The following is a 16,760-nucleotide window of genomic DNA, read 5'->3' on the forward strand; positions in this document are numbered from 1 at the left end:
GACCTTTTGCCACATATTTGCTGAAAGCATACTAATGAACCCATTTTCACCTCCGAGTAAATTGAAATCGTTTCATTTATTTAAACACACCATAATTAGTTGATTGATTAGAATTGATTATCCTGAATTATATTTGCAATTCAACTCAATTAAATATCGATTTATTCCCAACTTCGGAGAGGCATTCCTGCTTTTGTATTTTTAATAGGATTATGATTTCCAATCAGTTCTGTGTATTATTATCTAGATTCCTATTACTCAACGATTCCACACTCCTGAATTTAAAAATCTTTAAATATCTAAATTATTGGCGCCTGTCCCCACCTTCTGGCTTCTTCTTATCATGCAAAAGATTGTCTATTTTGAATGCGGATCATGCTCAGATTGCGTGCCTTTCTATGAGTCGAATTTAATTTCCAAATATTGATAAGCTATTACAATATAAAATCAAAATTAAATAGAAAACTGCGATTTATCACGTGACGATAAAAAAGAAATTTTATAATTTATCAAAGCTATCATATCAAAATTACTTTTTATTGGCATTTCATTGTTGTTTGCGCTATCGTAAGTGATAGCTATCCTCACATCGAGGGGAATTTGTTGGGGTGTCCACCACGAGAATAGGGACGAGTTGACTTTTGCATACCACAAAGGTAGAATTATATAATATTTCGCTATGAAACTCCACGAATTTGCAGCTCCCCGAAAAAATCCTCGACACGTAGATACCAATAGCCTTTGCTACTATTAAGAATAATATATTTTGAAACCTGTATAATGCAATCGAAGCCACACCCCTTCAACCTTAAATGTCATTGAGGCGCCGCTTAGGTTCCCATTCTTCCACAAGGTTTTGGAAACTCAATTATATTTATGAGGATATTCTCTTAGACTGATTAAAAAATCTTGGCTTTCTTGCAAAGCAAATTGTTTCGACTGCTCCTTCTAACGAATGATGCCAATTTCAAGCAATAATTGAAGTTGATAAGGTAGTAAACGAGATTAGACAACGAATACTTGAAGAGTAATCTGAAATGAAAGACTTCAATACAGAGATCTGGAATCATCATATACATAGATATTTGGTTGCCACCTTCCCCTAAATGGGGTATAGCGCATCCTAGTGTGGCCAGGACAGTAACCGTTCCTCATAGAAGAGTTGATTTGTTAGCCGTGACCAATAGCTGCACTGAACTTGATAATATTTCAACTAATAGGAAAACACTGACAGAATTCATGTTTCCTACATTTCCAGTCTACTTCAGTTTTAACTCCAACAAAGTCAGCTGGTATCGAACGATATCCTTGGTCGAAGTAATTCAAAAAGTTTGCATCGAATACATACCGATACGACTACTAAATTTTCGTACCCCTATTTTCAACGATATCCTACCCAAAAGGACCTAGCGGTGGATATTATTAAGAAATAGATAATTTTCAAAATATTTATTCCTAAAAACCGAAGTCAATTTGGGAGAAGATCTTCGCCCTGCACACAAACCATCCTGTCTTTATCTGCTCAATATTGAACTTGGCAAGAGCGTCAATCATAATGACATCCCACCCTAAAGCATATCCTCACCCGACTTCTCCGCTGATCACTCTTTGAAAGCACAATACTCTATACTCCAGTCGATTAACGAAAGCTATGAAACCGAAATCAATGCAGCCATTCCTTGGTTACAATATTTACCTCTATAGCATCACCCAACCAAGCTCGGTTTTGCAACATCCAATTCTCCAAACTCCAAACTCGATAGTTTTATCCTAAAAATCAACTTCGCCAAGCTCAAAAAGATTGCAAAGTATAGCGACCAAAGCAAGAACAAAAAGTTGACCGCCCTCCCCGGAAGCTACAAGTCTGTCTTCATCCTTTCAGCGTCCACAAGCTCAACCAACACTGCGATGGTAATGATATTACCACAAATTTGCAGATCATCAACCGAATACGCAATATCGGTTGAACTATCTCTCCTAATCCTGAAAACTGTTATCATGATCGTAATTTACCGTTACTTCTCCGCCATCCCCATCCCCTAGATTTACAAAAAAAATCCATATGGTAGTAGAAACTCGTTTAAAAATATTCTTACCTTTCATTTACACTTCTGCAAGGTAATCCTTAGGTTTCTAGAAGAGCAGCAACACAAATAGAACTTCAGCAGAAGTTATCCGCCCCATAAAACACCCTAGTCAGAATCTTTCAAAGCTCTAATATGTCCAGAACGATGTTCTAACTAATCACAGTAGACAACCCTAAGCCCGCTCAAACACACATTCTATCTTGCAATATTGCAATAATCTCATAACACACCCCAGAATGATATTTTACACAGTGAAGCTCGTCGGAACTAGCATTTGCACCAGCTCTATCTACATTTAAATGGAAACAACCCTTAATCCCTAAAAAGTCAAACATTCGTCTCTCGAGGGAAAGGAATAAAGATGATACCAAAAATGTTTTCCAGTACCAAAGACATATCCTTGAAAATTAGAGCAACTCATTTACTACTTAAGCGTCACCGTCGCCTGCAACATATCCAATGCCCCCTTTATAAACAATATACTAGGGTATGTTAGCAGTACCTGCAAACCTCTGCACCTTTGTGAGTTATGTTAACAAACTTACTCTACAAAAGGTAAACATTTTCTATTATAAGAAGTTAATTAAAACTTTGATTACTTTCCATTTTATCTTTTATACCGATACCTCCGCACGACATAGGAAAAGGTTGTGCCCATAGAAAGACAAATCTTTCGACACCTCAACAGCGCATTCAAAAAAGACATTGATTCAATGATGGTAGAATGGTAGAATACCTACCATGCCTAATTGCAACTCATGGCGACACAGTCAATACCGCCACCAGGAAGTGTTACCAAGTTCTTTGCCAAAACTGGTTGCCAAGAATCAATGTTACAGAAACGGTCAAAGCACCGCCACTAAACGTAAAACAAATGTCATACGGGTGCGAGGTAGAAGGATCTACCACGTATTTCGAAGTTCTATGCTCTCTAATTTGAACCCAGAAATTCAAACGTGTTGGAACACTTTATTTCCATCCCGTAAGAATGTGGGAGGGGGGAATATTTTTGACAACATCCATAATTATTACTCTGATTTGACTCCAATTTTCATTCGCATCTGAGTCGATTGAAACCCAACATCTATCCCAAGTACATTCTAAGAGACTGTTCGCCTGATGCCGCCCTCTATACCACTTTCAAAAGGCCAAAATTGTCCCGCACCAAATTTTCAAGTACGATGGACACAGCGGGAAGGTGTACCATCTGAGATGCCTTAACCTTTCTTCCGAGCAAAGTATGCATCAAAAATGTCTCGTCATTCCGATAATAACAGCAACATCTCGCTCACAGTAGTTATAAACCCCATGTAAAGTATACCGCGCAATCGCACTTATGCGCAATTCAGTTTCCTCCGCGCCATTCCAAGAAACTTGCATTCTTCGTCAAGCATTTTGCGCCATATAGCTCTAGGGCGGTCCACTAGTCGGGGATAATAAATCCCATTGCATAGCGTAATCGCAATGGAGCTATCACCCTTTCTCAATGTATGACCTATTCTTTGCCCCTTTTGCTTTCTCATCAATATGTCTTCATTTGTTATTGTTTTAGACTAGAGTACCCAAATGACACAACGTAGGCAGGTGTTGGCTAAGGTTTCGAGCAGTGCTCACTTTCCATGTGCTACTACCATACAGATGCACAAAACGAGGATTAGCTTGGAACAGAGTCATCCTGACAAAGGAGCGAAGGAGGATCTAACGCTCTTATTGTGTCGAATGACATCAAGTTCGATACCACCATCGGCAAAAAACGTTTCTTTGATATATAAATTCGAAACTGTGCGATGACCAGTCGGACTAGGAACGTTGCTTTAGTTGTCATTTACCATCTGTCCTACTCTGCTTGTCTTTTCCAAATACAAAACCATATGGCAAGACTCAGTGCAGAGCATTCATTGTTTGAGGAAAAATGTGATTATACATTAAGGAATTAAGGACAAGAAGAACGGACTTCGCTCTAGGCGCCGAATTCCTCTGAAATCGCATGCACTACGATGTATTTGCGATATTTTGTGCCGCCATATGTCTTTCTCCGAAGAATTTTTGGCCCCTTACAAGAAGATGGACGATTCCGTAGCCTACACAATGACGAAATCTATGAGCGATATCATGACCGTCCGGTTGTAGATAAAATCCGACTCAATAGGTTACGGTGGGCGGGTCACTTAACCCGTATGGATGAGGATGATCCCACCCGGAAAGTCTATAAGGGCAATATCTATGGTAGAAAAAGAAGACGAGGCAGACCCTGCCTAAGATGGAGCGATGGCGTAGGCCAGGACGCCAGACAGTTTTTAGGGATATCGAATTGATGGACCTCGGCGCAAAACCGGGATGTCTGGAGTTCCTTATTAAGGCAGGCCTAGATCGGATACCGGTTGTTGCGCCGTTGATGATGATGATGATATGTCTCTCTTACAATAAATATTAATTTCCTTAGAATGCCCCCAGGGCCCCCTCTAATTGTCGTGCTCAAGACGAAATCTTAACGACCATCCTCTTCTTTTACTCCCTCGAAAGGAATTCAGATTCCCAGGATAAGTGGAAGTAGCAAGTCTATAGAACTTCTTGCTTCCCTCTATAAGGAGGAGGAGAAGGATCAATGTGTGAGTCAAGATCAGTCAAAGTTTTGCCTAAAAGACAAAAGAGAAGTTGAATGAAAGATTACAGCACATTCATGAATCCAAAGAACACCCGACGGACGGCCTCAACAAATTCCTACACATCCTTCCACTCGACTTGCATATTAAATACGTTGTATCGTACAGTGTGTTAGGCTCCAGGAATTAGGGCACTGAACAGCGAGGACTATGGTTATTCCCAGCGAACTACGTTCCACGTAGACTAGGTTTCAAAAGCATCTTTGTTAAGAAATCCTCAACCAAAACCTTCGTTATACTGTTAGATTACGATATGAAGGATTAAAAATAGCGTAGGTTTTTTCGGATATATATGCATCGTATCATCTATCAACGAATGCCAGCATCTTCCCGGCGGAAAAGCTAATTCTGCTGTTGTGTATGCCGTTTTGCCCAGCTTGACACTGAGGCAGGAGACAACTGGTCCTCGATATAAAAATATATGGGAAATACTACCAATACGGGAAGATTGTCGGCGAATAAGATGTAATCCGACACCTAAGAGAAATATAACTAATTCGACCGACAGATAAACCGTTACCCAAGCCCTTGTGGCACTAACTCTAAACTGGTGAATCAGTATAGAAACGAACGGAACAATTTTCATAGAGAGCTATCCCGCTAGAATTAACATACATGTGTTATAACACGCACTGCCGAAGCTACCACGAGAAAAGCGAAATCCTCAAGGAATGTGCAATAGTAAGATCCAAGAGCTACAATTACGTTTCTTTCCTTTTAAAAAATAGCCAAGCAGTTGACATTCAATTGATCAAAGAGGCTACACACATTTGAAACAGTGTTTTCTAGCAACACAGTCAAATCAAGTAATAGTTAAGGATTTGTCGGGAGGCGATGGAGACAGTAGAGTAGCGAAGAGCGTCAGCAATAGCCTACGAAAAACTTATAGCATTGAAAGACAATTCTGAAGGCTCAATCCTTCATATAATATTTTGGGTTCGTACATCATACATCGATAAAATGTTGAATAGTATCCCATCTCATCCTTGCATACGGTTCTTCCTTACCTTCAAATTAAATCTTCAATGAGACCTTTAACAGGATCTCCATGAACAGTTCAATAAATAAACGTTCAGGATTCAACTTTCGGCATTGGATCCGCAATCAACTTGGCTTCTCACTATAGGAAGGATAACTGGGGCCAATTCTTGATTACAGGAAGAATTAGCAGTAGTTCCTTTCAAAACCCAAGAATAGTGATTCTTGCTATAAACTCGAATATCCCATTCCTGTAGAATCCCACCCCACCATAAATCACATTTCGGAGAAGCGTAAAAAGTCAACATCTGCCTCATGCCTTACGTATGGTTGTTGTACCACCAGAACCCTATATTATCAACACGCCTTTAAAACATACCAAGGGCTTTCTCGGATCACTTGATTTCTCGAAAAAGAAGGATGAAAAAGACGATCGAAAAACTTTCAATAAGGGGCAAAGGACCCTTCAAAGATGGTGCAAACGGTTCCAGACAGAGCAGAAGAGTGAAAATCGAAGCTCGGAGTGGCAGTTATGCGGACAGATGCTGCCCGAAGTGAAAATTATACGGGTCTTGGGTGAAAATTATGCGGGCGCTCCTATTACCCTTTTTATCATTGAAATTTCTATTCCGGGGTACTGAAGAAACTCCGGGACCAGGGCGCCAGGTCTGGTTTTTTTTTTTTTTTTGCAATACAAACTAACGACGCCATGACACTGCAAAGCAGACGTTTAAATTTTGATAACGCCACCAATAATACTTTGAAAAAACTTTTAATAACGCCTATTTTTAGAGAGGACAGATCTGAAGATGCGTTACCAATTCGCCATTCATATGACGGCGGGGATTTACCTTTCTAAAGCCTCGGGTTAACCAAACGGCAATCCTTGGTTAAGCTGGAATTAAAACGCGTGGTGCTGTTAACCGAGCTATTTCGGGATGTCCTTTGAAATCTGGGGCCAATACGTCGACTCGAAAGTAGCTCTCGCCTAGATCCGGAGTCAAAAGAAGATTCAGAGTAAGGCTGTGAAACGAGGGGTCGCAAGTATTCGGAACTATTCCGAGAATCATCATGTGCGGTCGAAGTGAAACTAGGCTGTCCACGCATTAAGGTGAAAGGATTCCCAGAAATTTTCAAACCATGTACAATGGTTCGAGGGTTCTCTCTCTTTGAAATTTGAACTTCCAGATACTCCCTTTGTGGTAAATGAGTCTACATTAAGGTGCGTGACTATTGACCAAGGGGAGTCGGTCGGTGTTATTGGATTCGGTTCGCGGTACTCGTCTTTCCAAGGATTGATCAATGCCATCTCCCGGTTTCTGAGATGCAGAAATAAGAAATCATCATTTCAGCACTGGAACTGCAGCAAGCGGCATTCAACTGGCAGCAGATGGTACTGTTTTGGAAGAAAATAGAGAAATTAAAGCAGAGACAACCCCTGAAAAGCATCTTTGAGTACGTTCAATACTTTCAGAGGAAGAAATTGGTTTTCTCCGAGTAGGAAGATGGTGGAACAACACGTGGATTGCATCTGAGCATCAGCATCCCATCATCTATGGAAATGTCATGTATTTTCTGATTAGGTAGATCCATGGGGAAGGATCAATGCGGAGTCGAGCTCACCATGACTAGAATCAACCCCCGGGAAACTTATTATATGCCTGCCCTACAACAAAAAGTTAAAAGATGTTTGGCAACCAATTCCAGAATGAAGAATCTCCCCGTGAAACGGAGAGCACCTGATTTTGTATTCGAGCACGTGGTGGCTAGTTTCTACCGAGCTTTTCTTATAAAAAGCAGGTCGTTACAAAATTGGAAAGCGACGAAGTTGTACCTGGTTGTATATGTATTTATAGTCACTAAGGCCACTGATATTGAGGTTTGTTCCGACCTTAGCACCAATGCGTAACTTGCGGTCAAATTACTATGGCATCATAATCCTTCACAAGCGGGACATTTCGGAAAAAAATGCCATCAGCTGCCAATTCGCCATATGAGGATTCCCACACAGCAGTTTGTTCTTGGAAAGCCATCTTCAATGGTGGGCCGTTATATCTACTGGTACTAATGCCTGCACGCTTTTTAATTCATCATGAATTACTAACTCCCATATGGAGCAAATCCTCAGGGAAGGTCTCCCCTTAACAAGGCCGTGACTGCAGGTTCATGAATCGTAGCACCAACTTCAGCTGAAGTCCGAAAATGATTACCAAATAGAAAGGCGCTAGCTTGATTACGAGGACCTCGCACCGATGAAAGAAAACGATTGTCCCCTGAATTCAAAAGCGGTACGGGCGCTCTTGAGCAATGCGGACCCAAGCGGCATGGTAATACAACTAATACAATAATAACGTGAACCGAGCGGTGCATCAGCTTTTGGTGGAACAGCAGCAACGCCTCTGCAGAAAGCAAGCCGAAGCCGAAGAATGAAACAGTGACCAGCTTCTCTGCGTCTAGAAGCGCAATAAAGGGTTAAGGCGGATTATTGGCGCAAGTCGCTCTGGTGCTGAGTCTGTTCCTACTGCCTGACATTTTGGCGTCATCGTCCATAAACCCGGGTTTGAGGGAAGGAGTAGTACCACGAAAGAGTTCACAACTGGAGTGTTCAAACAGAGTCATAATTTGCAGTCGATCAACTAGCAAAATACAATAACAAAATCAGTAAGGGAAAGTAAGTGCCAATTAGTTAAAAAAGTGTCATAATAAACAGTGGTGACATCAAACAGAAAGTGTTTTATTCCATGAGCAAGATGAACTGTCTAAGCCAACACAGCCTTCTGCGGGAATTCGTCTGTGAAGGAACACATTGGTTTAAGGTGGATCACCGCAGTACAGTCATATCCCGCTAACAGATTTTGAATAAAGATTGTATCGCAGCAATTCAAAGCTTTTTGGAAAAAAAATGAATTAAGAAGGCGAAACCACAATACTTAAGATGGTAACTACATAATATGATCAATATAGGCTTGACGACTGGTTCCCTGTGAGTTGGCGCTTGAGAATATACTCAGAGCCTTCCCTGTTTGTCGTAAGAGGCGACCAAAAAAGGAAAGAACTTTATTGCTACCGAAACGTCAACAACGCCAGGATAGGGAATGAACTTACGGCAATGACCTTTGGCAATCGAAAACGGACTATGATTTCGGTCCAGGTTAACGAGCATCGCAATTGCATAATGCTATCTACCAACGGAGACTTCCAATGTATCGGAGAAGGATGCTTTCTACGAGTAATTAAACGCAGTTCAGGGGAAGCTTCCTAAAGGTGATATTTTGATCGTGATGGGTGATCTGAATTTCAATGTGACATCTGACAACACCTTGTTCAGGCATATGATGGGGAAACACGATCTTGGTAACGGTAAGCACGGTAATGGTGGGAGGTTTGTGCATTTTTGTAGCTTCCACCGCCTCGTCATTGATGGCACATTGTTTGAGAACAGAACCTGCTATATATATGGTTATTTGGGTTTCAACTGACCGAGACCATCCTAGCAATCAAATCGACCACTTCGCGATCAGCAGTAGATTTAGGAATTGTCTTCTGCATGTGAGTAACAAGACAGCTGACACCGGGCTCGAAAAGGATCACCATCTAATGGCCGGTTACATTATATTGCGTGTGGTTTCCGCCTCTTCTCACAGGGTTGGGGGGTTGCGACTCCCAAAGTTCAAAATCGACCGCTTGTATGAACCAGCTGTCACTCGACAATGGGAGAGCTATCTTGCTGATCGGATGGCAGATATACTGAGTAAAGTACCTGAAAAGACCGATGAGCATTGGGCCACCATCAAAAATTCTATTTTCTCGGGTGGTACACATATCATCGGCCACGTCCCGAAGGGGCATCAGATTGATGAACGAAAGGGGTTGCTAACCACTGGCCGTTAAATGATAGCGGGCGTGGCGCGCTCGAACTCCGATGCCGAGCGAAATCGCGAGGGGTTCAGCGTAGTATACGCCGTGACAAGAGAGAATTTGCTATTGCGCTGGTGAGGCAACTGTAAGATGCTGCAAATCACAATAATTTCAGAACTGTATACCGTATCAGGAAAGAGGAGGTTGCATGTGGTCGCAAATATTTCGATGGCCCTATGAAGGACGTTCTTCTCATCCACGATGATAAACAACTGGAGGGGTGGAAATAACATTTCACCATGGATCTTAACGGTATTACATCCGATGAGGTTCCTTCTCTTGTGGATGAAATGGATGGTCACCACAATATGCGAGTACGGACTATTTCTACAAACAGAAGAGAAATCATTTCGGCCATCAATTCACTTAAACCGAGCAACTCCGCTCGGCTTGACGATTTCCCCGCAAAGTTATTTATCACTGCACCTTCAGTTACTGTAAATCTGCTGCTTCCACTCGTACGGAAATTTTAGGAATCCGAGACCTTTCTAGGAAAGAAGAAGGAGATGATCGTTAAAATTCCAAAAAAAGGCACACGTTTTGAGTGTAAAAATTGGAGATAATAGCTCAAATAAAATCCTGGAACACATGAAATAACATCTTAAAAGCTTGATTGACAAAGAACAGATTGGTTACCGCTCCCAATCGTGCTGTAACAACCCACGGATCAGGATCACGGGACAGTGCGCAGAATTTAGATCTTCGCTGGTCCTGCTCTTCATCAATTTCGAGAAAACTTTCGATAACGTGAACAAGGTGAGACCTCGGAGGATTTCAAGGTATAAAGTGGAGTCGGTCAGGATTGCATCCTGTCACCGATATTATTTCTTCTTATTATCTGTGACCTTCTACATACTACCTTATCCGGGGGACGTGGAGGAATTCAATAGACGACATTTTCCTTCAAATACCTCGACTACACTGATGAAATCTGTTTGCTCTAACACGTGGCCATGGACCTTGGCTCTGGATATGGAAATAGAGGCAAGTAGAATTGGACTGAAGTCTCAGTCTGGCGGGTAATCGCACTCTCCTTGTCTGTATTAATGAACAAAGCATGGAAACTGTCGATCAATTTGTATATCTAAGAAGCGTGGTTTCTGTCGACGGCCGCACCGAACTAGATGGTGCCCGACGCGTTAATAGCCATACATCCGTTTTCGCTGCCCTCTCTAAAATCTGGAAATGCGGTTATCTCAACACTAAAACCAAGTTGAGCTCAGAACAGCTAGTGTTCTTTCCATGTTGCTATTTGGGAGTAGTACATTGGAAGGTGAACTCCATTGTTACTTAAAAGCTCCAGATGGTGACAGAACGGTCAACTTGAATGACTGCGACCTTGGATAGCTACTAAAAATAGGCGCGAACATAACATATTTCATCTTTAGTTCGACAAATCCGGGAAGTACAACATAAAGTGCGTCATCACAAAAAGGATTTCCTACAAATCAAATCAGAGTCATCACAAAAATCAGTCAGTGCGAATTAAAACTTATTATAAATGAATCGCTAGGGAATATTAGATAATTTTCGAAGTGGACGATTAACGATTGATCAACAAAACAAATACTGGGAAAATATTGAATATATAACATCGACCTGCACAAGATACCCTTTGGTTGGCTTCACGCAAGAATAAGTTTCAATTGTAACGTTCTATACAAAAATAAAAAAAAGATATAATAGTAATACACCAATAAGTTATAGATACTTTACAATGATCCACCAATATTCACCGTTATAAAACTTAAACCTCACAAAATAATTGACTCGCAAAATGAGCGATAAAGGGACATGCCCAATAGGCAACCTGAGGAAAATATCCAAGAATAGCATCGTATCGTTGATAATGTAGTGATAAACAAGATGATGTGGTATGAAACACCTCCAAAACACCAAGAATTATGCAGGTAATATCTGCTTGCTAATTTATTGCCTTTCTAAAAAAAGGATGTAGAGGGGGATGAAAATCATTTCTAACAAAGCCGACAGGTCATCCCACTTCTATTTGCATCAATAACGAAAAAAGCATAGACAATTTATGTTGTCTTGATATGCTTCGATACTTAAATAACACTTTATTCCGAAGGACTACTGTGCTGCATAGATAAACAATTATAAGATAGCAAAGGTAATGATAGTGCATGATCCAAAATGTAGGCTGCTCGAGAAATCCTAGGAACAGGAGGATTACATAGTCCAAAATCAAAAAGGATTCCTAACCGAAGTACCTCTTAATATATCTTATACCATACACCATGCGTAATTATAATATTTAAAGCACCACCTACCCTGGGATATTTATGTAGATGTCCTGCAAGACGAGTACTTAACTCACCAATAGACAAATTTACACTAACTGCCCTCCCCAAAAGCTCTCTTGAAATCAGTTGCGATCCCAGACTCTAAGACGGCCGTCATCTAAACTTTGAACGTCTTGCATTTTATAAAAATATAAATTACTGATAATCGAATATTTCCTGGAAATCTAGTTTTATCATAACTGACCAAAGAGAGGAACAAAATTTAACATAATTAATTTCTCGAATTAAAAATATCCAATTTTCCTCGAATTGTGAAGATTAAGAATTCCTTGACAAAAAACTGAATGCACTCAAACTCTTGATAAAATTTAAGACGCCCACAAGCATGTTTGATTAAAAATGGAAGAAGCAAAAAATCGTTTGATACCGGCCCCATAAATTAACCACAAGGAATGATTATTATGACAATAAAGCTTATCGTGAAATCTCACAATTAATATTCGCTTAATTTCAATTATATTTATGCGAATTTTTCCACTTTCTCTAATTTCGCGTGGTGTAAGGGTAATTGTCATACGTCATTGGAGCTGATACACTTCACCAGAATTCAGGTATCACCTCTGTTATCTCAACACGATATAGATTACAGAAGGGGGTGATGGGCATATACATAGGAGCAAATATTCATAAGTATGTGACAAGAAAATCAATAACTATCGTCTGATTGCAGACACGCTCCTTCTCAGGTATGTTTCTAAGTAAATTCAGGTTAATACCAGAATGTCGTAATAAATCATAGGCTAGCACGTGTAGGTTTTATCAGCAGTGATGAGAGGAGTGCAAAATGACGTAATTGGAGAGACTTTGAAGTCTATTGAAATCACAAAGTGAGGGTGGGAATCAATCAATGCAAGCCATTCTCGAAAGCTCGATTGACGTTTGCGATTTCCTGAATGCGATTAATACCAATTAGAGAAAACAACCGGAAACCTATGTCACCAGGTCTCTCCCACACTCTGCCATCAAATGCTCAGTCTCCTCACAATTGATTTCTCTGTAATTTGCCATCAAATTATGGTGCAGACGTGCCCATGTCAGTCTCCTCTTTTCAAGCAAAGCATTCTTCTGTTTTGGATTTAGCGTTTTTTTTATTCGCCTGTCTTGATCTGGTTCCATAAACCGGCATCGAACCATTTCCGTTCACGTCCCTAGGTTCCCTTTCCCCGCCTTCTCCGTTAAAGGTAGGTAGGATCTGCTCTGTCAGCAATGCGAGCCCCCATATGGGGATTCTGCTAATCTATGTATTACCCTCAATACATAGATTCACTGTTGCGAAGCGCACAGAAGAGGTTGCAGTTTCCTCTAGATAATATAAGTCAAAAGTCGATTCTAAGAAAAGGGAGTGGATCTCTCCAAGCGGATGTGAAAGCCTGGGGAAAGATGGCACCTTGAAAACGAGAAGATCAAAAGAAGATCGGACCAGAAGTGATCATCATCTCCAAACGAGGTGAAATATCATACGCTGACATTCTCAGGAAAGTGAAAGCAGACCCCGAACTGACCAATTTGAGCAGCAATGTCAGCGGCATTAGGCGGTCCCAAAAAGGTGAACTTATGTTGGAGGTCAAGAAATTCAAAGATGTAGCCACGGAAAAATTCTTGTTCTAAATCGGAAGATCGTTAGGTAGCCGGTATAAAGACTAGCAGGCCGGGGATCGCTATAATTTTCATAGATAAATTATAGATGAGATCAGCACGAAAGACAAAATTCGCGAGGCCTTGGAGAAGCAATTTGATCTTATCAGCCTACAAGAGTCAGCGGTGAAAACGCTGAGGAAAACCTACGGAGGAACAAAGAGCAGAATGACGTTGACTGACATAGGTGTTCACGAGTATTTAGCGAATCTTGCGAAATTGCTTCTCAGAAGAGACTCTCTCTGATACTGTACAGATGAGGCCCCAAAGAGTACATTGTTACGGCTAGAGTACGACAGGGCTCGGTGCTAGGGGATCCAGCAGATTTGTGGAATGTCATGTACAATCGGGTGCTTCTTCCCGTCTCAGCAGAACATCCAGAGGATATGGAGGTCCATGCGATGGAAACAGTGACAGCGGTAAAGTCCTGGCTGGAAAGAACTTGGCTGACCTTGGCGGACGAGAAAACGGAAGCGGACGTAGAAAAAAGAACCCTGCGAAAGTGGAAGTCGCTGAATATACGATTGTATCAAAGGCAGCAATCAAATACCTGGAAGTGATAAATGACGCTAAACTGAACTTGAGGGAACACCATACGTGCCAAAAGATAACCAGCGCCACCGCGGCACTTGCAAAAAATTTGCCGAATATTGGCGGCCCGAAACACTGTCGGAGGTTGCTTCTAACCAGAGTGATGTGTGGGTAGCGGTACTTGTAAACTCTCAGAGACGGAAACAGGTGAATTTGGTTTACCAGTCGATGGATTTGCGTTCCTTTTAGAGATGAGGCAGTATTGGTAGTGGCGGGCATGATCTCTGTCAATATTCTGTCGAAAAAATGAGTGTGGTGTACCATGCAAAGCATATGGAGGGCACACAGAACGCAGGAATGCGGCAAGGGCAAAATCGAATGATCTTTTGGCATCACAGGTGAGACGAGTCTACGAAGGATCGGCGCACGCATAAGCTCATTCCCAACATTAGGGTTAATTGAGCGGAAACATGGAGAGACCAACCACCACATTAACTAGTTCCTCCCGCGACACCGTCGTTGCTACAGGCAATATCTGCACCGCATTGGCTGCATTATTTACCTAACTGTCCTAGGTACGGTAGCAATCAATTGATCCACAGCATATGATGTTCCACTGCCCAAGGTTCGCAATGGAGAGGAGGAATCTGAACCCAACGTCGGGCTAGAACGTGACCCCGGAGAATTGAGAAGATGTTGAAGTCGAAGAAGAATTAGCTTAGAGTTTCCTCTACAATCTTAAAAATACAGCAAGAGTTGCTGAAGGAGTAAAACAGAGAGGAGCAACAGCACGAGTGCCTAAAGGTAAACCCAACTTGTGAAATAATACGTGACAAGTCGGTTCAGTAGAATGGACATGTAAAACAAAACAGTATGCTAGAATTGTTCAGAGCAAAAATACGGCGTCAATCAAAGTTCATCGAGGGGCAGGTGTCGGACATATTCCAAGAGACGCCACCCACATATAAAGGAAGGGGCGGCAAGTAGGACAAACATGTTAGCAGTCGAGCTCTCGAGTTCCCAATCATTATTAGCGGAGAATTGAAAACAGAACAAGCAATCGCGTGAGTTAACATCCTAGATTTTGGATGGATGACACTGAAAGCTCTTGGTTCGCAACATAGTTTCATCCCAGAGGTAGCTACTTAGTTACTTAATCTGAAGACGCAATTCGCGAAAATTCTGGTATAAGAAGAAGAATGAGTCACAAATGTGGTTATGACAACGAAGTGGGGAGACTCCACAATAAACATGTCAACGATAATATTGCCGCCCATAACTCACTTTTACCCGCGAATAGAGATACCCTTTCAGCTTGAGGTGTCAACAATGCTCGAAAACCTAGTTGATTCTAATTGTGGAACCCCGGGGCTTGTCGACATTTTACTACGACATTGAGCTCCCAGGGTTCCAATGAGAATCTCCGTGTGCAACCCAACCTCTTCTCAGAATAATCAAGACGGAATCCTATCAAGGATCGCTGCTGAAAACATCGAGGACAAGCTGATCAACCGATTTTATGAAATCAACAAAACAACTAAGACGAACAAGCAGCTACGATGTGGTCATCAGACAACCAGGCAATACGAGTCTGCAAATACGTTGTTCAATGTCGGTTTGAAACGGATAAATGTTCTGATAAAGGAAGCACGGGCAAGTGGGAAAAGAAGGAAGGACATTAATAAAAAATAAGAGTAGTATGGGGCCTAGTATTGAGCCTTGGGGAACTCTGGAAAAATGAAAGAAAGGGCGGGATTAGCATCTTTCCATGGAGTCCGGTCCGGATGAAATGATATTTGAAACCGAACTAGGTTTTTCCAATATAGATAATATGATACTGTTGAGCCAACGCGGACAAATTGGTTCTTAGACTATTCACATTTTGGTAGTACAACCGAAGAGTGAATACAGACAGATATTGATACCGCCAAGGAAGGATATTGAATAGTCTACCCATTCGACCGACTTAACAAGTAATGATTATACCATTATCTAAACGTTCGAGTCTTGAAGTTTTTTTGAATTTCTTAAAAGAGGAATCCTGACAGTAAAACTGTTCTATTTGTACTCGTACCTTGCTGAAAATTCAATTGCGCAATACTTTCCAAGACCTTTTCCCCATTGTGTCAGTTGGATATCTAGAAGTCTACTTTCATCTCGAAGTCTATTTGCATTCCCCGATTCCTAGGCTTTGCCGAAATTATAATGCAGAACAGCTTGGTCCTTTTAACTTCCCTACTTTAAGTAGTTTTAAAAGTAGGATAAGTTTTTTGCTCCTGAGGACAATAATTAATTGGAATTTACTCTGTTTGTTGTCCGTTAAATTAAATAAATAAATTACATTACATTGCATTGCCACACAAAGGAACCTGATTTCTTCGCAAGTTGGATTTGCTTACCCCGAAGCTATATAACGCAGCACATTCTAATGTGCATTCTTCTAGAGCACTAGGTTAGATTAACATATTGGGGGAGCTGCAACTCCAAGTACTCACGCTTTTTATTACGCCCTTTGTACTATCCCCTAAAATAGTCTATCGAACAGCCTGCTGGCGGCATTCGCGGGCTTTTGCGAATTCTCGTCTGAAGTCTAGGAAGGCCACGCAGTTCTTCTTTCTCCTAAT

The 16,760-nt window shown here is 41.3% G+C and overlaps 1 protein-coding gene across 4 annotated transcripts in view; it reads right to left on the reverse strand.

Annotated features, from left to right (window-relative positions):
- LOC119650090 (cationic amino acid transporter 3) overlaps positions 1–16,760 on the reverse strand; it is a 102,177-nt gene that overhangs the window by 55,217 nt on the left and 30,200 nt on the right. Inside the window, exon 1 of one of the 4 annotated variants that reach the window (XM_038052604.1) lies at positions 11,938–11,961. The exons of the other annotated variants lie outside the window; for them this stretch is intronic. The gene's annotated coding sequence lies outside the window, so the exon portion shown is untranslated. Of the gene's footprint in view, positions 1–11,937; positions 11,962–16,760 lie in introns of those variants that run through there. 4 annotated transcript variants of the gene reach the window in all.

Source organism: Hermetia illucens, chromosome 2 (genome assembly GCF_905115235.1).
Source record: "Hermetia illucens chromosome 2, iHerIll2.2.curated.20191125, whole genome shotgun sequence".
NCBI lineage: Eukaryota > Metazoa > Arthropoda > Insecta > Diptera > Stratiomyidae > Hermetia > Hermetia illucens.